The sequence below is a fragment of the Aquila chrysaetos genome, chromosome 2, assembly GCF_900496995.4.
Source record: "Aquila chrysaetos chrysaetos chromosome 2, bAquChr1.4, whole genome shotgun sequence".
NCBI lineage: Eukaryota > Metazoa > Chordata > Aves > Accipitriformes > Accipitridae > Aquila > Aquila chrysaetos.
The window spans coordinates 77,811,151-77,837,500 of record NC_044005.1 but is presented as its reverse complement, the minus strand read 5'-3'; the positions used below and the strand labels follow the sequence as shown (position 1 = coordinate 77,837,500).

At 43.0% G+C, this 26,350-nt stretch overlaps 1 protein-coding gene and 2 long non-coding RNA genes across 4 annotated transcripts in view; all 3 read right to left on the bottom strand.

The window, feature by feature from the left end:
- The window catches only part of OGFRL1 (opioid growth factor receptor like 1), a 91,018-nt gene that overhangs the window by 20,071 nt on the left and 44,597 nt on the right, over positions 1-26,350 (bottom strand). The window lies entirely within an intron of this gene.
- Positions 1-26,350, bottom strand: part of LOC115351676 — a 54,820-nt gene that overhangs the window by 2,444 nt on the left and 26,026 nt on the right. Inside the window, exons 3-4 of one of the 2 annotated variants that reach the window (XR_003926866.2) lie at positions 21,135-21,253; positions 20,208-20,344 (exon numbers count right to left, since the gene is read on the bottom strand). This is a non-coding gene — a long non-coding RNA (uncharacterized LOC115351676). Of the gene's footprint in view, positions 1-1,173; positions 2,471-20,207; positions 20,345-21,134; positions 21,254-26,350 lie in introns of those variants that run through there. The other variant, XR_005934023.1, reaches the window with a different exon arrangement.
- LOC121233820 lies at positions 2,754-9,506 on the bottom strand. The gene is made up of 3 exons (XR_005934024.1): positions 9,370-9,506; positions 6,015-6,020; positions 2,754-2,763 (listed from the first exon to the last, which is right to left on the bottom strand). It is a non-coding gene; the product is annotated as an uncharacterized LOC121233820 (long non-coding RNA).

Here is a 26,350-nt window from a genome sequence, read left to right as displayed (position 1 = left end):
ATAAAGCTTATAAAAAGAAATAAGCATTTGACTTCTGGTTATATACATGTATATACATTTTAAACAGCATGGATTAGTCGAAAATATTTTTTTTTTCTTTTGTGAGGACACGGTTTTATAAGGACTTCAAAACAGAAACCACATCACTTTCTGGAAGCTAATGGTGCATGTATATCAGTGTGATAATTGTAAATTTTTATTAAAAATTAAATACGAGGTAATTGTAATACTTCATCATTATCTTGGGAGGATGTTTTGAATAGGATACCGGAGAGGTCCATTAACAACTCTGGATAGTCTTACCAACCTAATATTAAGGTGATATAAAGCTGGGAGGGATTATGCATCCTTAGAGGATATGAGTAGACTACAAAACCACTTTGATAAATGGCAAAAGATGGCAAAATAAATAACATTGGTAAAATGAAATTTAGTTGAGGTAATGTAAAATGATTCATATCAGATACTTAGACATACAAAGGTAGATTTCAGAAATGTAGAAAGGCAGCAATACAACAGAAATATCTGGGAGTTACAGTATTATTAACATACATTCAGACAAGGCTCCGAATATGTTTGGACACCAACATATATTTGGGCAAGTGTCCAAAGCCAGACACGAATGACAATGTTTTGTATGCCATAGCCGTAGCTGACTGGTATTTTAATGTGGTTTGTTACCACATTATGTTGGCTTATTTTTGAAAGGAACCGGGCATCCTCAATGCATATCTGACTATGGTGAATTTTAGTTCTCCTCTTTAGTTCAGTAATGCCTCAGATTGCTAAATGCCAAGCCTGATGTAGTATCTATAGGAGGTGAACCTAATTTATAAAGTTCTCCATAATTTTCCTCTAGTGAATGTCATTGGAAATGATTAACTAACTGGAAACTCAGAAGTCAGGTTGTATATTTGCGTAAATTTGTTTCTATTGAAATCTGAAATTAATCTGCAGAAAAGAAAAGACTTCACATAGATCATGCTAGACATTACAGATCAGCGTATTAAGCTCACGAAAGCAAGTAGAAGTTCTTCCATTTTTTGCTGGGTTATGATTACAACCCTGAAGACCTTAACTAAAGCCCTGTTTATTGGACTGTCTTGTACTAGGGCTCTGTAAAAGGTCACAGCCAAGGTAAGCACAGAACAAATTAATAAAAGAGTGTATTACCTTAAGATGGTCTGTCTAGGTGGTCAGAGGAGTAGTCTCAGTCTAGTCCTTAAGCCTCTAAGATTCTGCTCAGCTTCTTCCCAGACTGGCCTTTCAAACACGGCACAAGAGTGCAGCCAGCTGCTTGAGAAGAAGTTAATCCAACTGTAAGAGGCAACGTGGCCTAAACGAGCTGCTGTGCAGCAACCCCTGATGTATAGCTAGGGTCCTACGTTACCCTTGCGATGGACTGAAACCAGCTGCTTGGGTTGGCATGCTCAGCTTTCCTGCAGCAGGGCTTGACTATGGTGCATCAGCAGGTCAGCTGCCTGACACCGCTGGTAAGAAATGACATTTACTTGCCAGAAATTCACGCAGGCTTAGGTGATACCATTAAGTTCTGCCGAAGGGCTCCTGGACTGCACCAGGCAAGCTAGTAATTTTGGCAGTGGAACCTAGAAAGAGGTTCTTCTTCCTGGAAGACAAACCGAGAGTGTGATTCAGAAGCCCAAATGTAGGCGTCCAAGTGCCCTTGGAGGTCCCTTAGCGTATACCTCTTCTGCTGCAGAAGGGCACTGCTGCTCCGTAGGCTCAGTACGTCCTCGGTATAGCTGCCAGCCCCACGCAGTCGTCTTGGCTACTCTAGGACATCTCAAAGGGAACGATACACCTACTAGGTGTATGCTTATCGCACACAGGCGTAGGCCAGCTACGCCTATATGTGACTGGTTGGTTGGCTGAATCACTTTGAGAGCTGCGTGGACTGTATTGACCAGAGCTCCAGTCATCTAATGGGCGCTTACACCCCTAGTTAGCTTGTAGGCATACATCTATGTGTAAACAACTATGTTTAGGTGTTTTATTACATACTCGATCCTGCCCCTAATCTCCCTGAGCATCCATATTTCTGTGGGGAAGGTGTACTACAGACTGTCTTTGCCATTGGATGTGTAAATGGACGTTTCTGATCTGACAGCACACAGTATCTCCTGTCTTGCCTTCCAGAATTCCTAGCCCAGGCACTTTCTACCTGTGCCAGATGTAGGACCTGACTTATCAATGTACTCAGAGTAGGCCCAAACCCCCCAAAACTGTGTGGTTGTGTTCTCTGGGACATTAACTAGAGACACAGACTGACATACTTCTTGAGCCTGAGCAGGCTTCTCATTTGGGGGATTTATATGCCCTGAGGCATTTAACGTGTAGATGCCTAGGCCTGAGCTAATCATACAACACTCCTCGTGTAGTGAATGGAGAAAAACGGACATCTCCAGAGGATCATCCATACCATCCTAAGACACATTTTAAATATGTAAGCTAAATCACTGAAAAGCTGTTTGTATCTATGGATTATAAAGGAAGCCAAGGTCTAGCCAAACTCAGGTTTAGACATCAGACTTTCAAATTGCAAAAATTACATGACCTAACGCAGTCCCACACTCCCGAGGTTTTCCGAAGCTATTGAGTTTTGAATAGAATACCCAGCTTCCCACAGGAACAGGAGAGGGATCCCAACCGAACTGGTGGTGAGCGTCCCTTTCCCCGGCATGAGGAATATCTGTAATCAGGTCGTACCACGTAATACACCGCCAGTGAGAGACTGAGAAGACCCTTCTTTCAGAGTATCTGTTGCCAGGTACATAGAACTCAGAGTTCAAATCTCTTTAGGAGAAGAGACAGGGCTTTAACCTTCCTGCCACATCCTATTGAATTTCTTATGCATAAGATCACAAAGATAAGGAGACTAATGAGAAAATTGCCTCCTCCTTGGTCTTTGAATGAAAAGCCAGTCTTTGGCTCTATGACCAACAGAGAATATGAAAGGGTATAAGGAGATCATAGCATCATACAACCCTGATGTCATTGTACTGTGCTTTATTTCCTCACCTAAACACAGCAGAAGTTGTGCAGAGCCCCTTCCCCATCTATAACGAGGAGACAATAATGAATCCTGTTCTGCTCTGCTCGTGTTAAAGGGCCTGAATTAAAGGTGACGTAAAGCTGGGGCATCCCCTGGGAGTGCAGCCCAGCAGTACCAACACACAGCCATCGCAAATTTGGCCCACCTCTGCCAGCTAGAAGAGAACTGCACAAGCAGTAATACTTCAATTTGACTAGACTAGGAGCTCATGCTGTCCCTGTAAAAGATACTGCCAGTAAACCATTATATCAAGACCACAGACTCTGCTTGTCCTTTCTTAAATGAGTTTTTGCATGTGACTCTCTGAATTTACGTAGTCGGGATGGTACAGCATAGCTATTTCAAAGATCTAATTGACATCAAGACTGATGTTACTCATGGGACTCATAGGATCCCTACCATTAAAAAAAGTCCATGTTAAATTATATGCATTTGTGCAGTTCCGTAGTTTGCTTTTGGCTGGACAATTGTGGGTTTCATACATTTCATCAAGCATAATGTGAAAATGCCTAAAATCATTGATCTCTGACAAACCCCTCAGCAGTTAGTTCCAGTCAGAGGCTGGTACAAGGCCAAATAACACGTGGGACAATTGCAGGCAGTGACTCTACCACCACCTACTTTTCATCCTTTCCCATATCATGCTTTGTATGTCACCTGTAGAAAATCTATCTAAATACATAAACTGAGGAAGAAGTTCATCAGGGAAGCCATTTTTAATTAGGTCACTCATGTTCCAGAGGGCTTTTAGCTTGTGATTAAGGCAAACACGCTTAGACTGAGATATAAAAGCAAGCAAACAAATGCAACCAGAAACAGAAACCACCAACAATACTGGCTTTGATTTACTTATCACAGGTCCAGCGATTTTTACAACTATTTGGGCTAGTTCGCTTAGTTAAACTGTTCAGCACAGCATTAAAACACAGGTCCAGCTCCCCAGCCGCACTGGGGCAGAGTTGTCTTCTGCATCAGCCCTGCCCGTTACCCTTTGATGGCACCTCAGAGTGACCCTTCCCCATGCCTGCCACCTTCTGGGTGACTGCAGGGTGGGCAGGCTGGACGGAGAAGACCGCACAGTTGAAGAATTCAACTACTTTGGAGTGATGAGGAGCGAGAAATGGCCCACAGTTTGTGACACGAACCTGATTTGAGATGGGACTGAATCATGTTATCCTTCACATATGTGAGCTTCAGAGACCGTAAGCAGTTGGTGCACACAGACTCTGGAGTGAAAGGAGTGATTTTTTTTAATCTCACCTCTTGCCCCTGTAATATTCCCTATCACACACTTCCTTAGATCACCACAGGACAGCCTCATCACAATGCTATTGTGTTCTTCTGTTCTGAAGAAAACCTGTTTACTAACAGAGCCTGTAAAAGCCTCTCCCCCTTTATCTCTGCGGTGCCACCAATACATTAAGTGTACTTGCCATCTCAATAGAGCATGCGAGATGGTAAGTTTAAAGAGATGAAATTCTGCTTCTAGTGACACTGGAGAGCTAACAAGGTGTAGGGAAGATCTTTTTCTGAGATGGAGAATCTGAGTTATGCATTAACAAATAATGGTAACAAATGTTCACTTTAGGAATCTGATGCAGTGACCAAAATTATCTGAACACAGTGAGCATGTGCAATATTCCAAAATTAGCCTGTTTCATTTTGTAATATGCCGTGTTACAGCGTGAAGCCACCTGGCAGCTGGAGTGCAGGCAGCCTTTGATGTGCTCAGGAAAGACATCTCTATTCTTTCACATCGGTGTTTGACCAGGCTGAATGAACCAGTGGCATCCAAGTGGGCTCACTTCTGTCCTGAATAAAGAGACAAGTGAATAAGCACATCACCCTCCTTTTGCACGTGGCAAAGTGGGTCAGCAAAATATTGGTGGTAATGTGCTAAAATACAATGAGTGCTTTGTCTTCCATCAGTACATCATATCCAGGAGTTTGCTTGCAGCTGGATTTGGGAGGAGTCAATTTGTCAAAAAAAAAACAACCCCAAAAACAACTAGGTGAGCTGGGAAATTTCAGGATTTGGGGATGAACAAGTGAGCATAAATTACACATGTTAATCAATGACGTTGCTAAAAAACACTAAAAGCAAAACTAAAAAAAACCCCACATTGTCACCATAATTACAGATAAAATCAGAATTAACAGTGCATAAAGCTGTTAAAATACATTGTCAAACAAAGGTCATTACAAAGCAAACCACAAACCAGGACACAGGCAAAAGAGCACAGCCAAATCCAGACTCAGCAGGCAGAGCTGAGGACAGCCAAAAAAGAAAAGGACTGATCCAGGCCAGGGATGGGAAGCAAGGAGCAGCTTCCTTGCTCAGTAATTGTGGCTTATTGAGAGGACAGGAGGACCCTTACCAAGAAGATAAGAGCAACTAAACAGTATACTTGCTTCATCATTGTCATAACCTAAAAAAATCTCTATACTCATCCTACAACAGAAACGTATGGCTAACAAACCAGAGGCAATTTTTATTCTCGAAATTGATGTTAAAAAGGACAAAACCCAATTGTTTTTTCTTAAGAACATTAAAGCAACAGCATTTCCTGGCTTGCGGTGCTTTGTGGTGGTGTTTCTTTGTAGTGGGAGCTACAAGTTAAGATCAGGAGATAATGTTAAGATTGCAAGGAATGCAGGAGAAAAAAAACCATGATGCATGTTTGTGCTCATTAAATGAATTCTTCAAAGGAATCAGGATGAAAACAAAATAAAGATTGCCAGCCATGCATGGGTAACAATACTGAATATTCTGGATGTTTTTTAACAGAGCTCGCTGAAACTCTGACACAAGCAGTTCACCCTCATGCAGGTGTTTGCAGTTTCTAGAATGCAATGATCATCTCCCTGTTCTGCTCCACATGAAAACAAAGATTAATTTTTGCATAACATTTCTATGAAATTTGTCACCCTCTAACACCACTCATAGCTCTCCTTAAGCAGGAAAATACTTGACAGGTCTGAGGGCCTGCCAGAGCGAAAAATAAAGCATCCGTGGTAGTGTAAGCATGATGTTAAGGCTAAAAAGATAGAAAAGCAACAGCCCTTTTCAGCACCACCGGTTTGAGCAGACACAGTGGTGGGACATGTATCTAACTTGTAACTGCTTTGGTGTGTTCTTTCATTTACATTACAAAGGAATGTTTTTGGCAGAAAGTCGGTGTAAGCAGCATTCATTATTCCTTTAAGGGCCTTGATAATTCAGTATGTTAATATGCTGCAGGCTATCAATGCCGTCAACCATCCACCAAGATATAAATTAAACATTGTTCCAGCATCACTATTTCTGTATGTGGTCCTGAGATTAAACGGGATTGGAGCTCAGATCATGGGGTGAAAAGTTGTGATGGTTGATAGTTTTGTGAGACAATTTGGGCCAGGCAGAAAACACCGGGAACTGAATAAAACTTGTGAAAGAAGCCATCATTAGCACACTGGGTCTGAAAATAACAGAAAATGAGACAAGTAATTCAATCTGACAAACCCCCCCCCAACGCTCAAGAGGAATCCTCAAGTACATCTCTGAAGTCTGGCTCAGACACAGAAAGGAGGAGTGGGCTTCTTATGCAGCTTTGGACATCTACAGCGTGTCTCTAAATCATTGCTCAGAGTCCCCTTATGGTCAGTGGAGAAAAACTGGGACTTTTGGGTCATCAGTCATTTAATCCTAACACAGACATTTAAACTAGGCCTGATGAAGTGCCTCTTTCTTTGTCTTCTTTATAAAGGGAGAACAACTGACTTACCTACATGTAGACATCTACACTGAAGATACCTAAAGTTACCCAAGAAAAGATCCATCTTCACTACGTAGACACGTTTTAATATACCAGGCTAAGCTTGTTCTGCTTGGCCATCTGGTGCAGGACTGACAAACTCAGCGGGTTTAGAGGACTCCTGCAAAGCTTGGTCCTGCCAGGACGGCAGCTCCGCGCTGCAGTGGTGTCGCACAGAAGTCACAGCGCAACTCTCAGCACCCAACTTCGCTGCAAGGAAGCAGCTGGCGAGTCTCCACAGACTTGCTCTATGGGGAATGAAGAAAGAGGGAGACTGCCGTAGCAAGAGATTCGGAACTCTAATCGGACTTTGGTGCTTTAAGCCTGCATCTATATTAGTGGTTTTAGTCTGGATCACAAGAGAGCTTTTAAAGCTAAGTTCCCAAGCCTTCCACCTAGTGGGCTTTGGTTCACATTATTCATTCACGCAGTCTCAGAGAACATGAACTTTATTTTTTTTAGATCAAGTAAACCAAAAGATGAAGTCCAAGAGTATACCGAATATGCTCCAGATGCAATGGGCATTCAGTTCATGGGACCAGATTAGGACTATTCTGGGAAAAAAAAAAAAGACCCTAACATTTTTATAGTGTGGGTGTCAGCACTGACTGTTTTGCTCTTCAGGTTTGCCGTTTGTTTGCACTACCCGCTAAGGTAACATAAAGTGAATAGGGCCCTGGAAGAGTCCCTTGCTCCATTAACCATTGGAGGAGTTTAGGAAGATGAGATAGCTAAGTTAGCATAGTCAAAAGTGAATGAAACAAATAACCACCAAATGGACTGTAGGCTAGTTTTCCGAAATCCAGTATTTAAACAAAGGAAACATCCATTAAACAAAGGCAGAAACAAGTCCTGCACAAGGCATGAGGTAGTGAATTAACTGAGGATGCAAAACACCTGCTGATTACCGATTACTCTTCCGGGCCTACAGAGTTAGTATATCTGTCTGAGATGGCTAGTAAATTCAAAATACAGCTACCCATGGGATTTTTTTTTTTATAGCAGTACAGCTTCAGGACTTCATCCAAGCATGAACTGTAGTAAACTAACCATGAAATTATTACCTACTAGTTAACATGGCTGCAAAAGAACAATAGAAACTGCAAAACAAAGCACAAAGACCATTTCCAGCACTACTGACCTAGCTGAGTGCACCAGTTACCCCAATGAGAAGTAATATTGCACACCTGATAATAAAGTATTGTTATCTCTACCAGTCCCAATACAAAAGAAAATACTTTAGGTTAAATCTTTTAATTAGTAGATGGTACAAGAAGCTGATGAGAAACACCACTAACCAGGGCTCTACCAAGATGGCCTGAAACATACTGAAATCAGCTTAAAGACAGTCCTGAATTTCTATTGATTTTGGATCAAAACCCTTTGGAAAAGGCAGACCTGGAGCAGTACTCGGATCGGAGACTGCCTGGAAATACCCGGTGCTGTAGGTTTTTGGTGAGTCAGCAACACTGTTTTAGCCACAGACCCAAAACACAGCACCGCTATGAAGAAAGTTAACTCCATCCCAGCCTGCCCAGTACACTGGCCAAGTTCTCCCACACACCTTGCCACCCAGGAATCGGCTGCCTCAGGGCAGACTCCGGGTCACATCCCCTGCCAGCTGGCTACCGTTACGAGAAGGCAAAATCAGGTTCACAGCCCACGTGCATATGAGAGCTCCGATAGCATAGGGATGTTCAAGAAACTGAGCGGTCATTGCGATAATGCTGGAAACTCTACCCCAAAGGAGAAGGGGAAACTGCTGTTCTTCACTCTCCCCACAAAGCAGCTCCCAGAGGAAGGTGTAACTGCTGCTGTCTCCATAAAATGGGTCTCCAGAGATTGGGAGGGCAGGGATGCAAGGGCCAAATACCAGACTGGGCTCAAGGCCAGTGCTTTTATCATAGGTTTCCCAGGCAAGGAAAAAAAAAAGTGATAAACAACACGGAAAACAGCAAAAACTGAAAGAAGCCGTTAACAAGCCCTAGAATTCAATGTACAGAAAGGGAGCAAGTAAGGGAGCAGATAAGGGAGGTAAGGGAGCAAATATGGCATCATCGGGACCAGCAACAGCTGTTACCAGCCTGCCAAGTAACAGCTAAATACCCGTAACAGCTGTAAACTCAGTCTAGCACACTCCGATCAAATCTGTCATTATCTTGAACCCCTCGAGCCCTACGTCGGGTGCCAAAAAGGACTGTGGTGGGTTGACCCTGGCCAGCAGCCAAGCACCCACATACCTGCTTGCTCATTCCCCTACTCCAGTGGGACGGAGGGAGAAAACAGGAAGAACAAAACTGAGACAATCTGTGGCTTGAGATAAAGACAGTTTAATAGGTAAAGGAAAAAGAAAAAAACCAAGTGAACCCAAAGGAAGTCTCCACCACCTGCCATGGGCAGACCGATGCCCAGCCAGTCTCTGAACACCGCCCGCGTAGGAAGCCACCCCCGTCCCTTCTTCTTCCTCTACCTCAGTTCTTCTTGCCGAGCATGATGCTGTACGGTGTGGAACATCCCTCTGGGCAGTTTGTGTCAGCTGTCCTGGCTGTGTCCCCTCCCAGCCACTTGTGCACCCCCAGCTTACTCGCTGGGGGACAGAGTGGGAAAAAGACAAATCCTTGATGCTGTGCAAGCACTGCTCATCAATGGCCCATTGGTGTATAATTACCAACACTGCTTTAGCTGCAAATCCAAAACACAGCACCACGTGGGCTGTTATGAATTAAGTTAACTCCATCCCAGCCAGACCACTACACCTTGGAGCTAATGCTCCAAGTGACCATTACAAGAATTGCTTCCTAAGACATTATCTACGAGCGCCTTCATTGCTTCACAAGCTTTAAGGTCTTCCTCATGCAATGTATTTGCATACTTTCAGGGAAGTTACAAAACTCTCTATCCTTCCTGTAAACAAATGGACACTTTGATTCTCAGGAAGAAAAAATGACATGCTTTGCATACTTTGTTTCTTAATAATTCCGTTTAAAAAAAAAAAAAAGATTTGGGATGTTTCCATAGTTACTTCTTTTTAAGACTAGTAAACTGTTTCAACCCTTCACCGTTTAATCTGAGTATGTGGTTGAAACTGAGTTTTTCTGAGAAGGCTACACTGAGTTAAATTCTACCAAAGCTGCTACCAAAGGATCAAAATATCTTTTACTTTAAAAAAAAAATCAACAAAACAACCCTTTTGAAGTATATTGGAACAAGGATATCTCACTAGTTGTTTGCTCTGTAAAATAGGTGTATTAAGGAAAAAATATCTGTAGAACGACTTTAACTCTACACCTATAAAATTCAAACTTTGTGGCGCTGATTTGCTGAGGTAGCGTAAAAACACCAGAAAGGCTAAACATAATGTTCTGCAAGGAACCACAACACATTCATTTTTGCACACTATATACAAAACTAAAGGGACACAATTCAATACATCTCTTGATAGCTAATGTTTTTTAAAACAAGAAATTTAAAACCAATCCTTGCGATCTTTGTTCAAAAGTATTCCTACTTTCACTCAAATAAAATCAGGCAATAATACACTTACAGCTTCTCTGCAAGGCAACAAAATAACACAGACAATTCTGGTCCTCTGTGGGTATCTCTGTGTGTAACACAGTCTCACACATTGATGTAATACTGCTTCTTCATTCTCTAACCCTTCCCATTCATTTGCAAAGGAGGTGTAAACTAAAATAACCAAGAATTCTTCTATTGAAAGCATTTACTTCCTCCAGGAATGGAGACAGATAGCAAAGTTAAATGATATAACAATTTAGAGAAAATCATACAGCTTCAGCTGGGAACAAAAAGTTACATCCTTCCTTATGCCTACCTTTCATAACAGCAGCATCACTCCCGTTCTACTTGTAAATGAGCCTCTTATTGCTTGCGTTAAACTAACATCCACTGGTTCCAATCAAGGACTTACTGCGCCATGCTCCTGTACAAAGCCATACCAAGCTACGTCCCCGACCTTGAGTAAATCACTTGAGATCTCGGTTCATGTAAGCACTGCTGCGAAAGTCATATAGCGCACGGCAGTACAGCGGCGCTCTTCACCTGCAAAACTAGCTCTAAATTAAGACAAAACGCAACCGAGGGATGTGAAAATGGAACACAGAGAGCGCGGGAGGCTGAACGAGATGGGTAACGACGAGAAAATGGCGTGCCTTCGCTTTGGTGGGCTGCAAGCAGAAGGTGCAGGACTCAGGGATGGATCACTTGGTTTCTTGGCCCCAGGGTTTACCTCAGGTTCCTACCAGGCGTCAGCAAAAGCGTGTGGGACGCCGTCGCCCGGCCAGCGCAACGCTATTGCCCTACACCACCTGAAGCGGACGTCGGCACCGGAGTCCTGCCCGGAGGGCGCGGACCACAGAGTCTGGCAGCAGAGCTGACCCTGCTCCTCCACCTGCAGGTGGGTTTGCTTGCCAAGGTAGAAGGTTTGCACCCAGGCTGACACCAGCACAGGCTACAGAAGCGCCCACACCGCTGTCCCCGGATGGGTACCTCCTGCTGTACCCACTCCCCGCAGAGCTGAGTCACCGGGTACAAAGTGCAAAGACAGCGTTCAGCTGATGCGACACGCGTGACGAGGCACTCAAAACAAGAATACAGCATTGTCAAGGTATTGTGGTAAATCCCACGGTAACCTAAAGAATTTAACTGAGAACATGCTGTGTAGGATCTCTGCCTACTTGGCCCAGCTAGTGAAAATCGGCTTTCTGCCACTCCCATATCGAATTCTTTGTCCCTAGTGTGATGTTAACTCTGCAAATATCTAGGCTGAGCATTCCTCCAATGCTAGGCAAGAGCTAGTTGTGAAGCCATTCTTTCAGCTGCTGCTCTTATACCAACACTTGAGGTTACCTGAATGAAGATGTACGCCATGTTCACAGGCTCTCGGCAGACTTCTTCAGTGGAGTGTGCGTGGGGGGTGTGATTCTCAGGTGTCTGGTAACGTCTGCGATGTTCAGGGGAATCAGAGATGCCCAGTATAGCAAGATATAACACAGGGCTTCTGGTAGACTTACACCCTAAAAGCAGCATCTCTTGGCCAAGCAGGACACCTGAGGACATCTCAGTTGGCAGACACGTTTGCACGGACAATTTAAGAGACAGCACAGGATGGGACTCTGGTTGGAAATTTAGACGTTAAGTGTTTGTTTACTTCTGTGCTGTGTCTCCAAGCTCCACAACAGTTAGTGGGAAATCTAACCAACAAGGTCTACTGTAGTCAATGACAACCTAATCAACACAGCTCAGGAAGCCTAAAAATGATTTGCCTCATTGCAGAGTAGAGACATGATGGCTAGTTAGCTGATGCTCTCTACATTCACTGAAATGGGAGTATTCAGCAATAGCAAGGCTGTAGACACCTACACTAAGGGATCAGTCTCAAGCAGGACCCTTCTCACCTAGCCAGAGCGTTTTTGACAACTGTGTTCTATAAGACAAAAAAAGCTAAAAGCATCGTTGCTTAGTTTTTACTTTCATGGCAGTGCATTGGTTTGGTGATGGGTTGTGGCAATTACAGCAGTGAGATATTCACACAAGAACCACATTGCAAATAGGTATCACAAAAAAAAAAAAAAAAGGCCTTTCCTTACTTATTAGAAATGTTACAAAATGTTCCTCCTTTTCTTTTATGACAGCACAATGACAGTCCTGTTTATGTCTGGATCATTTCAATGGAGAGATACAAGTCATAAAGCCTCAAAAATTCAACTGAACTTAGACAGTTGCTAAGCTAAGACTGGCATCATCCTGACCCGGGGTGACTGTATTCCCCCATGCATCTATATCCATCTGCTATTTTCCTTCTGTTATGCCAAGATTATCCATCATTTGGGGCAAGGGAATGCCTTTTATTTTGTGGCTGTTCAGGACTAAGGAATAGGTGCTACAAGAATACAAATCATCAGTACCACAGTGCCTGTGATGATTTATTCTCCCCTACCAGCTTGCCTCTTCTGCAAGAGACCTGAAATCCTTGCATGCTTTTTATGAAGAGGCATGCACTTTTTTAACACTTGCGCATCCAATAGCTGGTGAAAACAATTCAGGATAATCAATCTTTTAAGATTTATTGCTAAGCATCAACATACTCAGCCGAAGCCAGGACTACTGGTTATTTTCTTTAGATTAGCAACAGGTGTCAGATACTCTTGCCAACTAAAACCAGTAAAGGCATGACAGGTATGCAAAGGGAGGGCTGAGCATGGAGCAAACCAGGGGTAGGTTTTGTTCATGGGTTGAGCATTTAGGCCAGGAAACAGGCTGAAGCCAGTAGAAGAAACTGGACTTCCATTACAGAAGCTTTCTGCTGGTATTTGTAAAGTAATTACATCAGTAATTCTACAAGAAGAAATCTCTGAGAAATCTGCTCCCACTAAGGAAAGTGCAGTAGCTATGGTTACCGAGCAAACGGGGAGAGGAGGCAAAGCTGAACCGTCGCTCTGGGCACCGTACACCATTTTTAACACCAAAAGCCTAGTTTTAGCTTTACAAAATACAACTATGAGAACAGCCACCCACGTTCCCCATTACAGCGTGTATATATATATATATATATATATGTGTGTATATATATATGTCTGTGTGTCTATGCATGTGTGTGTATATATATATCTATATATATCTATAGTAGGATGAGGGGATGAGAAAGAGAACAAAAAAAGTAATCAGCTTTTAGACTGTCATACAACTATGAAGTTCGTGACGTACTCATAGGCAACAATCTTGTACGCTTGGTCCGACAGCCCAGGGCCAGCACCGCGGGACTTTCCCCAGGGAACTTCTGCTGCCACAAAGAGGAAACGAGTGTCTTCATTTGCTCCTGAGGATTTCTCAAGAGGTACAAGCAGTTCCCTATAAAGGAGCTATGTCTATATTGCAGGCTTAGTGCAACCCTTCCAGAAAAGCTCCAATTAACCTTAAGGCTAATGAGCGTAAGTACTACCGTAGTGTAGCAGCAGAAATATGGAACTTGGCATGTGCCATAAACCCCCCTGAGAAACTGGGTAAATATTTAAGCAATTAATCCACATTGAATTTCACATAAAATGGCTTCACATAGTCATCGAGCTCATTAACTGGTGTTTTTGAAACAGGGTGGGGATAGTTCAGTGGGCTGTAGCCCTGCCTCTACGGCCGATTCCCCAGGCACGGATTCGGACCCAGGTGCGCCTGCATAGCTACCTTCACGTCTTCGACGGCAACGTCTTAAAGCCATACCTATGCCACCTGACCAAAGTCCTCTCCCCAGTGGCCAGGAGCATGGGCCATTCCACCTCCTCCCCACACTGCTGTCTCACAGTCACCAGACGCGCGCTGCAGCGCAGTGCCGGGCACGCCAGCCGGCAAAGCACCCTGGACGCTTGAGCTCCTGGGCTATCTGGACAGAAGGCCTGGCTGTGCCTCGGTGCACGCTTGCAGTCGAATCGTGGTTTCTTTAGCATACCATGCAGACATGCGCTCTGAGGGTGCAGTTCAAATTAGTCATCTAGGTTTCCTCTTCAGTCACAAGGAAGAGGCAGGCACCATCATCTCACTCATCTCAGGCACCTCCTCAGCACAAAACCCTTTCAAGGTTTTTATATCACTAAGCTGGTTATCTAGACTCCCTCTGTAGACTAGCTATGAGTTTGGTCACTACAGTTGGGTGAAATTAATCCCGTCCCTTACTAGATGGAGTTTCCTGAAGGTGCTTCGTTCCGGAAGGTGGAACGGGCTGCTACCCAGTTTGTCCCTATGAATCTCTTCTCCAAAAGGACAATAGGATAGCAGTGGCTGTTTGGTAACAGATAGAGCAGGGCTTTCTGTTTTAACACCAACTTCTAGATGAAACAGTGTCTAATACCACTGAGACACTCTGGAGTACCTGAGATGTCCAGGCAGGGCTGGCAGACATGACACGAGGCTTTTGTGAGACCGGTGTCCTTTTGGAGCAGTAGCTGGGAAGCAGGAGGAGAAGATCTTGGCTAGCACCGGACACCTAATCGTGTCTACCTGACGGCTGGGTGGGTGACCCACCTGCAAAGCCAAGGCAGACATAGTCAAAGGACTCTGGAGATTGATTCAGCTTGACCCACGACAGACACCGTCGCACCAGAACACCCGCACAAGGTTGGCAGGTAGGACACAGGATTTAACAGAAACTCAGACTTCTGGAGCAGCAGCTGGAGGCCAGGCAGGATATCTAGTAAATAACCGGACATCTGTGCTTGGGGATCTCAACTGAGCCTATAGATTCTTGTTGCTTCTGTGGGCTGTTACTGCAAAGTCAAAGCATTTTACAAGAAATTAAACTAAAACCTGTACCAGCTTTCATCCACCTACTTCCAAGAGATGGCAAAATTTAGTCTTCTATTCTTTTCTTATATAAAGTCTTTCTAGACATTAGAGGCAGTCCTCAGTGTAGTTACATCTACACCGGGCTGGCCCGTGTGACACTGGAGCCATGAGATACCAGTGCCCTTTTGGACCAGAAGCAAGAAGCCAGACAGGCCTCGGGCAGCAGTTGCCTATGCTGGACAAGCAAGTCAAATTTATGTCATGGGCAAGATGCACATAGTTTTAATATTTAAGACATAAGGTTTAAATCGCTTTCATCTTGAAAATGAAGATAAACCCATATACATTTAGTTTTAGGGCAGCAGGTTTTCACAGAGGGCTTCAGTTTCTAGCAGCTTTCGGCACAATCACAGGCTGAACTCAGTTGCAATACAAATGAAATTATGGGAATTCAAACCCAATTTCTTTCCAACATTGAAAAGAATAAGGCTTCCTTTATTCAAACCAGTATACAGACCTCCTGCACTCATACAAAAAGGAAACTTCTTTCTATGCTGTAAGTAATATTAAATCAAACTGAAGACTTAAGAAAAGAATTCAGAGTAAAAAACAACACTACAGACACTGGTAAGGAATTTCATCTTAACCAACAGAGCTCAAGAAAAATGAATCACAGAAACTCTCTCATCTTGAGAAATTTATGCATCCTATAATCCCCAAAGGGAACAATCGCATCTGATAAAAATCTTTAGACCAAAATTAAAAAGTAACAATAAAGCTGACAGAACTGCCTGAAATACATATTTTAGCAGAGAGTTATTAGAAAGTCAGCATAAAGTGCCTCTTAATCATACTCATCGTGTATCTAGTGGCAGTAAATCCAAGCAACCCCAGTTTCATATACCTCTGTAGACTTTATTTTATTGCTTACTTGCTTAGTAAATTTAAACTAGGTATATTGGCAATGTGTCTAGGGTGTCACCTGGAAAAGGTAAATTTCCATCACTCATTATGAACCTGCTTTAAAATATCCAGCATTTGGAGCCAAAGGCATGAGTTTGCAAAGCTCAAATTATTGGTCAAACCATTAAAAAGATCCATCTTTAGAATATTTTTAGTCTTGGTGCAGTCATCTCAGTAACTCTGCTTTGAGGCGCACTCAGAAGTTTTAACCAGGGGTAGTCAAGATCTTAGAGAGGAAGCAGTGATAAACCTCCAATCCTCATCATTGCCACTTTTCATTTCAACAGAGTATCTACGAATCTAAACAGAAGATCTATATATACTACCAGATAATGACTTAGCAACATTGTCCGTAAAAATTATAGTGAACAAATCAAACCGGCAGTGATGTGTTATTGAGCTAAGAGCTAATTTCTGTCAAATTCTAGTCATTACATCTTTGTTAACTTCTACATGACTTTTCCAGGAGAGAGTGCCCACTAAAAAGCTTCCTCCACAGGATACCATTTGGTATACAAATTGTAAGTAAGAGGCTTTGCAAATATATTTAGTACATTAAACTTTTCAGTTACTAGCAATTCCAACAAATGCTTTAGAAGTTAAGAGTCTCTGAATCCCATAATCTCCTGGATCTCCCAGTTCCCCCAGGAAGAGACAGATAAACCTGGACTTCTTCCCAGTCCCACTTGCTAAAGAATGAATAGCATTAACATTGCCAGAGCAGGATGTGAGGAAACATGCAACACTTTCCATCAGGAACCATGAAGTCCCATGTCAGATGTCACAAGAGTTTCCGAGCTATTTCATAGTGTTTTAACAAGCAAAAGGAAAATTAATTCAGTGTTTAAACATTCAAGTTCTCATTGTAATTAGTATTAAAACAGGATGGAGAATTTACATAAAGTCTGTCAACGGGCTTTTACGTGCCAGTTGTAAATTATTTTTTAAAGCCAGTTATTATTTCAAATGTTCAAAAACTTCTGACAAGGGACTAATTCATAATATTGGATTACTGGTCTTAGTAAAATGGACACTATTGTCTCCAAAAGCCTAAATTATTGTGAAATCTCAGATGCATTATGTTGTCTGCTTTCAACTATATTTAACACTGCTTTATTATTTAAAAATACAACTTTGAAAGTAAGATGACAAGAACTAGATTTATTTGGCCTAAAGGGAGAAGAATTAAAGGAAACAGCTAGATAACTATATAAATATTCACAGAAAAAAATAATGAAAGGGAGAGAAATATTTCCACTGGGATTAGTTGTAATAGTGTAAAAGGCTAAAGCTGAAAAAAAAAATAATCAGTTTAAGCTCTGTATCAGGAAAAAGTGTTTTTGAAGACACTAATGTTGGCTGGACAGAGAGGAAACTGTGACTGCTTTTCAAGTGAATCAACCGATCCTTTCCTCCCTCCTAGGCAACTAGAGGGGTTCTTCAGCCCTTTCAGGCCTAATTTGCTGGGTTTTGCCATCAGATTCTCAAAGTCAAAGAGAAGCAGTTGGGTCTTGTTATCTTTCTGTGAGTCACTAAAATTATTTGAATTGTTGAAAGATTACAGGATGACAAACTCTCAGGAGCTTCTCTCCTCCAGTTTCACCTACTTCATGGATACCATTAACCAACGGAGAAGACGTCTTACCTTCTAGGTAACTTGCAGGAAGGTATGAAGACAGATGAGGAAGGTAATGAAAATACTGAGGTACCTATCAACATACTCAGGCAGCGCAGGACTCTGAACCTACATGAGATCCTGCACATCAGAAGTACTGAGGCACTACTCTAGAGGAGGTTTTGGGGAAACAGATGAACGCTGGACATGACTATCAACTCAGTCCCTAGGTGGAGGGCAGGTATTCAAGATGGCATGATATCCTAAAGAATTATGCTTCAGCTTATAGACAAACATCTGCAGTTAGTCCTCAGGGCATTCGTTTTCATTTTGTGAGGTGAACAGGACTGTGCCTGCATATATGGCTAAAAATTAATAATTGGGTCTTTCTCTCATAAAAACAACACAGCAAAATCTGTTGTTCTGTTATTAACCTCGGAAAAAGCAATGTCACGCCCTTCCCCAGAACAACTGCCACAAGAGTATAATGTCCCCGTGTACCACCCCAACAGGTTGGCATTTATGGATAAGTAATGCTGCAAAAGATGTTCTGGAATGAACTGCAAGCACAAAGGCTTGGCTTCTCTGGTTAGACAAGGCTGTAACATCCACATACCTCCCTCCAAAACCCACATGAAGAGATCAGCGCTGCCCTGTAAAAGACAGGGTGAGAGGTCCCGCACACTTCCCGTTGAAATGAACGGAAACACTCTCAGACTCATGAAGGGAAAAAAAATAGTTCATGTTTGTTGGAAAGAAATAAACCTATATAAAAAAAAAAGGTAAAAATACATTAAGCTAGAGAATAGCCACCAGGCTTTAAAGTATGCCAGACCGTTTCTGACATGGATAAAATTCATGTCTTTGTTTTGACTGAATACCATATTACTAGAAGGTCCATGGAAAAAACAGAAAATACTGTGTCCATGATTGATTTTTTCTCTCCGTTCTGAGAGTCTCCTGGTTTCAGGTGCAAAAGAAGAGAGAAAGCAAAAGAGAGAAAGCAAAAGAGAGAAAGCAAAAGAGAGAAAGCAAAAGAGAGAAAGCAAAAGAGAGAAAGCAAAAGAGAGAAAGCAAAAGAGAGAAAGCAAAAGAGAGAAAGCAAAAGAGAGAAAGCAAAAGAGAGAAAGCAAAAGAGAGAAAGCAAAAGAGAGAAAGCAAAAGAGAGAAAGCAAAAGAGAGAAAGCAAAAGAGAGAAAGCAAAAGAGAGAAAGCAAAAGAGAGAAAAGACAAAAGAGAGAAGCAAAGGAGAGAAAGCAAAAGAGAGAGCAAGAGAGCAACAGCAAAAGAGAGAAAGCAAAAGAGAGAAAGCAAAAGAGAGAAAGCAAAAGAGCGTGCCTTGTAAAATCTGCTGTGCCAGCGGAGTGGCTGGCAGTGGTAACCACCAGCAGCAGATTGGTAACAACCGACAAGTAGGCAAGGTGGATCTCAGCCTCACAGCAATTTCCACGCTGATTTGGATCACCAGAGTCCCCATATCCAAACACGTCTGTATTAGTTTTGGAAATCAGACCTGGAGCTTCATGCAATTAATTAGTCAAGCTCCTGTACAAGGACAGAGATCAAATCCACAATGAGTGTCTGGGGATTTTATGCTCCTTTTCTCCTCCTTCCGTAACTACTCCAAGCATGACTTTTTGCTTGGGTTTTTTGTTTGTTTCTGAAAGAACTTGTGCTTGCCAGTAAGCAGAGATGGGGACGGTGCAGCAAGTTGTTGCCTATTCACAGGAGAGAAAAGCAGGGCTCATTCAATAGAAAGTGAAATTAAAACCCAATTCTGTTTCTCCACCGAAGTTACATAAAAGAAAATTTGTTCTGAACTGTGACCTCTGACAAAGGAGGAATAAAAACATCTTTCTTAATGGAGACAGCCAAAATACAGTTAAATGGTGGTTGAGATAGAGCAATAAAGATATATTAAAGCAGTCAATCGGTTTGTATTCAGAAGTCATCCCAGCTCTCTGTCCTGCCTTTTATGACAGCTAGATCCCAACAGCACACTGAACTCACTGTGCTTTTTCCGTATTCTCTGAAGACTTTGAAGGCCAAAAATGTAAACATCACCCAGCTTCCTTCATAATGAACATGCTTTTTGGGGGTATGCTTGGAAGATCGTTAGAATTACCAGGAATGCACTAATTTCCAAGGACTTTGGATCAGGCCAAGGACTACCATGGCCAAGTTGTAACACCAAATGACTTGGCTCTCAAGGCAATTTTACAGTAAGTACCAGCAACAAGGATTTGCATCTGAACCCACACAGCTTTCTGCGGCACGTGACATGAATTGCTCCCACAGGAAGACGCTACTTCCAAGTTGTGTTATCAAGAAATATTCCCTGCCTTTGGCATAATTGTTCAGTAATATGCATTTTGTGTATGGAATAAAACAGAAATGCTGACGGGCCAGCTTTTACGGCTGCTGACACAAACTTTCTGAGCGTAGCTGTGTAAGATCTGCTGACACAAACCTTCTCCTTGAGAACAGCTGCGATTGCCTGCTGCTTTGGGGAGGGGACGGGGTGGGTTCTTTTCTTTCTTTTTCTGCCTCCTGCGGAGAACTCCAAAGTGCTGGCTGCGCTGATAGGGCTGAAGTATCTACCAACGCCTGGTTATGGTACAGATGCGAGCATCTACAAGACAAAGTCAGTTCCCCTCCTGGCTTCATCCTCCATTTGTCTTTCAGATTATTTAATAATCCCATGCTCAGCAGTATTTGGATAAGATGGACCATATCTAAAGTGCTCCAGTTAAAGCTGAATAGAGCATTATGCGTATTCTTCTCAACTGATAAGCACTAGGGATAGGCAAAATTCCCACAAAGAGTCAGATGCAAGGCACCATTTACTTGAAGGTTAGTGAGCATATTCACAGAAGACAAGCGCAGCTAGAGGGTAAGGCAGCAGCTTCTCGGGCTCTGCGTTTCAGGGCACAGCTAGCATATAAGTGTTTGAAAAGATACTCAAGGAGCCTCCCAGCTCCCTGTTCAGCACAGATAATGAAGAGCTTATGTCTCCCCTTCACCAACAACAAAGTGCTTAAGGATACGCTTAAAAGCGTTTTGCTGATTTAGGGCCTCAGTAACTTGTCTGCAAGGATCTGGATACCCACAACTCCCCCTTGAAAGGAAAAGTGCATTTGGGTCCTGGAGGAATTGATGTGCATTGCAAAGTCTTTCCTAACAGTTGCCACAGCAGAAACCTCATTGCTTAATTTAGATATCCTACAGCAATTACTGCCAAGTCATGCCTGGGTTGGTACAGTAGGCATTTTGAAATTCAAGCTTTTCTTGAGTTGCAAACGTTCATTTTATTGGTCCTACAGTTACCCTAACATAGCGCAAGGTTAGTCTTCTGACTTTCTAACAACCCTGTTATTTACAAATGTCTCAAGCTCACAGATTTTTTCAGCAGAGCTGGTCGCTTCCTCAGTATGACCATACTCAGGTGCGAAGGCGTAAAGTGCAGCACTCACCAGAACGGTTTGATTGTTTATCCTGAGCAACAGCCTAGAGCTCCTGAAAGAGCAATTAAAAAAAGTCAAACTAACACCTTTGCACAATCACAAGTTACAATTAAAAAAACCAAACCCCAAACCAGTACTTGTGCTGTAAGATACAGTAAGACTGGGGTGCTGAGCCTGAGTCAAGCTTTCCCACTGGTTGCAACAGAAGTTGTGTGTCAACAGACATCAGGCACACACTCAGAAATGCATTTTTTTTTCCTTCCCCATTCATGTCAAAGATGATTAGACCTTGAATAGTGTAATATCTGTCCAGTGAAACCCCCTGCGTTGCTGACAGAAATCAATGGAGCCACGTTGCTCAACCGAGTCGGATGCAGAGAGAAAGCCTGGGCGGACAGATGAAATACCGCAGCGACAGACAAGCCAGTACCCTGGGCTTTCCTGTAATGCAAATGAACAAGCCTCGCCTGCTCCCGATCTTTTCTTGTAAGAACCATAAAAAGTGAAGCCTTCCACAGCTGCCCAGCATACTGACTTTACTGCCCAATGCTATACAGAAATTTTGATAGAATAATTTATCTGAAATTTCAGCAAAATGAAAACAGGAAACAAACTATTCCCCAAAGCTCCAGGGTTTAGAGTTGTCCGCAACCTTTCTTCAAATAAAAGATTTCCCTTTCCTGCACCAAAGGAATGATATGGAGTCTCATACCAGCCTTAAAAAGCCATCTCGGATGGTATAATGTTATCATCTTGGCCTTTGCTGTCTTTCCTCAAAGATTTCCTCCGGAATATAGTGGGACAGAGAAGGTAGTATTCGTGAGGTGACAAAAATAAATTGAAAAGCATTAGCAAGACGTAAGGTGCAGTCATAGCTAGCCTCTGTCAACTGTGCAGCTTGGAGCTGGACCTCTATCTGAAAAAGCAAACAAGAGTTTTGTGCCTCTGCTAGGTTTGAAGGTCTTACCTCTCCCCACCTCCACAAACACGGGGGGGGGGGGGGGGGGGGGAGAAAGAAAAAAAAAAAAAAAGGTTTCCAAAACCTACAGACTGATTAGCAGCAAGACTTAGGTACCAGATGCTGGCACATTAAGAATTTTACAAAAGCAAGTCCTGTCCTTTCTGCAAGCTGTTGTAAACATCTCTGCCTCAAACCCCTCCAAAAATAGGCCAAATCTGCTATAATTCATGGACTAGCTAGCTGCAAAAATATTTCAGAGTGCCTTAACTATCTATTGCCTAAATCCTAAATGAGCAGGGAGACAAAGCAGAGTACAGCATTCACCCTGAATTACAGCAGAAAAATCACTTTTCCTGTCCCGAAACAGAACACAGCAGTCGGAAAACAGGAGTTATTAAGCTCGGCTACGTCCTCACTCATTAAGACCCGACCTTTATTACTCGATCATTACCTCAAATTATCCCGTTTCTCCTCGGGGCAGCGTAAGGCAGTGGTCTCACGCACCGGAGCGGGAGGACGCGTCCCTCGGCGGAGCAAGGCTGCGCGATGGCGGGGGGGACGGCGGGACCGACCCCCTCGTCCCGGCGCCGGTCCAGCCAAACGGGCCCCACAGAGGACGGAGGGAATCATTTTATTTCTTTTAATTCTGCCGGTAGGGATTTTAGCCACCACAGGGACCGCAGGAGTATGGACAGCTCCCGTTTTGTACCTCAGGACTTGACGAACCTTACAGACGCTGCAGAGCTACCTCCAAAATGCTGCTCCGGAGGAGGACGATGTTCAAAGGAGGCCTTCCCAAATCACTTGTTAATAGAAGACAAGTTCTTAGAATAGCTTGACTTGACGCAGGTGGTTTGGGTAACATATATTTGAATCCTTGGCTGCTTTATATATTGCTTTTTGTTTTGGATGCCCAAGAAGATAATTTTGTGATGAATTAACTCTCCCTCTCAGAATCAGGCTGCGGTCCCTGGCATCTTCCTTTGATGGTGCAGGGGCTTTGGCTACGGGTGACCACGGCAAAAGTCTTCTTCCAGAGGAATGTGACACCACAGACCAGGCTCTTAGCAGATGACCTTGCCCTTTCGAGGCTGAGCAATAGCTGGTTGTCAGTGGACTGATGTGGGAGGACCAGTCCTTCCTTCACCAAGGGAGAAACCCATGCAATAGGACTTACAATAGGCGTAGACGGTCTTTTCCAAACAATTACAAGTTCTCCCTGCATCAGCTGGACACAAGCCTGTTTCAAGCTAAAGGTCTATCAAGTCCCATCTTCCAAAAAAGGTTCACTGTCCTCTCCTGGTACAGTACTTCCAGTTTCTCTCTTACAAGCCCGCAAAGGCAGAGCAGTCTCACATTTTGCTGCCTTTTGATTATATACACACACACACACACATTGCCTACCTTTTGCATTTTACACCCTCTTGTGCAGGATTTCATGCCATCTCCTCTCCTGTGAAATCAGCTGCTGATGCTCTATATTAAGTAGCAAGCTCTGTCCTTCCCCAGGTTTGCTCTTCTCTTTGTTTCCCAAGACTTCCCTCCACTCAAGCCATCCTCAGGTTGCTTCTGCTAAGCCTTTCTGCAGCCCTGTTTCTAGGTCTCTTTCTGCTGGCAACCATTCCAGCTTTAGCCCCTCTTGAGTTGCAGCTACCTCTTCTCAGCCCAATTTCTCTCAGTTCCTTAGCTATGAAACACAAGATGTAGGAGACAGATCAGCTGAGAGTTGGTCCTCAGTCCCCCTTAGTGGGATCGGGCAAGCTCCACGGAGCAGACAGGGGAGCAAGAGGGACACAGAGCAGGAGCTGCTGGTGAAAGGCAAGGCACAACCTCAGAAGGGTATAGCCCCGGCTGCTGAATGTTGAACTCCACAGGACTGTCAGCATCGGCAAGGATTAAGTCGGACCTTTTGGCTCTTTGAAAAATGCTTCTCTACTTTCTTCTCTTCTGCATTGATTGACTCTCTTTTTCCTCCACCTCCCTTCCCCAGAAAAAAAAAAATTGTATCCCAAATGTAACCGGATGCTTCTATATTTAAGAAATGAGAAATTAAGATGACTTGATTTGGAAAATATACTCTCAAGCAGGCTGCATGTCAAGGTCTTCAGAGTATAAAACAACCGCATCTTCCATGAACAAACAGTGGAGTAAAGTTGGTCAGAATATGAGAGCACGGGAAGTTGGGGGGCACATACCCAGGTTGAGGTGCTTTTTTGGTTTTGTGAGAGTTGTCAAGATTTCAACACTTGCTTTCATTTTTGAATCGGGTGGAAGAGATGTGCGTTTCGGTCTCCCACATCCCACTTGTGTCCCAGTGCCTGTGCTGCAGGTTTGCCCTCACTGTTCACACGCAAACCACAGTCTGGATCCAAGCACATTTCTCAAATATTCATTCGAAGTAGAGAATATTTCCACAAAAAGGTTTGGTTTTCAACAAATTGTCAAGAACTTGTCTATGCCTAAAGACTATCTGTTACTATTAAAGCAGAGTGTGCATTTCAAAGGTAATGGATGATTCAAATTATTTTTGGAAGCTCCTGTTCTATTCACAGAAGCATCACGGAGAGCTGTTCAGAACAACTCCATGTATAGGCAAGTCCCTGGAGCCAGGTAACAAGCCAACGTTCCTGCTTAAAAAAGTGAAGCTCTCTCCCCCTGCCTATACCTTTTGATGTCTCGGTTGAAATTCCCTTCAGAAGAGCAGACGTTAAAAACCACCTTAGATTGCTAAGCCATGTGAACTAGCCCTACTAGTGACAGCCGTATACATTTGTCCATCTTTCAGGTTAATCTGAAGAGAAATTAAACTGGACAGACCTGTGAAGTTTCTTTAAAGTTCAGCAGGGGAGTTGGAGGGGAAGGCTTCAAGGACACAGAGGTCCAGCCTGCTGCTCCTGCCCTGCTAACATCTCCCTCTGTACAAGCCTCAGAGCACACAGTCCGTGACTTTCTCTCACGTCCCCGCAGAACTAGTGGATGGTACTCAACCAGCAATATTAAAAAGCCTGTGAACGCCTCACCAAAAATCTTTGCACAGTATAGGAAACTTGACTCAAATGGACCGAAGCAAAATCCTTACTTCCCCCCTCTTCACTAGACACAAATACAGAGAGAGGGCAAGAGGGGAGTAAAACCAGCCTAACGGTGCCTTAGACAATGCCAAAAACATCAAATAGATCAAAAGAACCGCATGATCTACTAAAAAAAAAAACAAAAACAAAAAACAACCCCCAAAACAACACCCCACACAGCAATCAAGAAATCATTGTGAACTTTTACGCACCTAAAATCCACATATGTTTTTCAGACTGCTGAAACTGGGAGATGATGAAAGCATAAACTACCTTTCCTCTCATTCCAGATTAAAATGTGAAATAGAAATTGTTAAATTTTGTAAAAATACTCAAAATAAGTCTTGCTTTTAAAATTAAGTGACAGACCACAATCTGAAGCAGGAACTTCTATATTCCTTTATAGGTAATTACCTGACTTGCTGTAAACAATGCATTTGGCACATGTTCAGACAACATTCCAGCCTGCAAAAATACTCAAAGAAACCAAGCACAGGTATATGTGTTTTCAAGCCCTAACCAACATTTTTCATTTCCCACCTCCGCATTTCCACAAATTTGTTCTATTGTACATACTAAAATCTTACATTTGCCCATGAAAGACCTTAAATCAACTTGGTTCAAGTCTTTGAGCCGGACCTCTTTCTTTTTCTGCCAAGAATCTGGAGTTTCTTTTCTGGCTGCCAATAATTATTCCATTCCTGTAGACAAAGACATAAATCTGTGCTGTTCTCCATTTAGATTTGTCTTTAAAAATTCCATGGGGACTTCAGGGGAAAACTTTCCATTCAGTTTCTCTCTGGTGTTTCCTGAACTGACAGTTCAGACATCAACTTGTCTTTAATATTTTTCATTTTTGATCCTTTTTCTCCCCCACTTGGAAGAGCTCAGCAGTTCATAAAAAAAAATCTTACCAGATATTTTCCATTCAACTTCTTTTGCCCTCTGAGTTTCAGTCCTACTCCTTTCCTATCCTAACCAAGCCATATGACATTGAGTTCACACAGCTCTAACCAAATCTCCAAAATAAAGAGCAGCAAAGTCCCACGGAAAAGCGTTTGAGCTAACACACACACATCTCCGCAGGAGACAGAAACATTAAGGATAGGTAAAAACA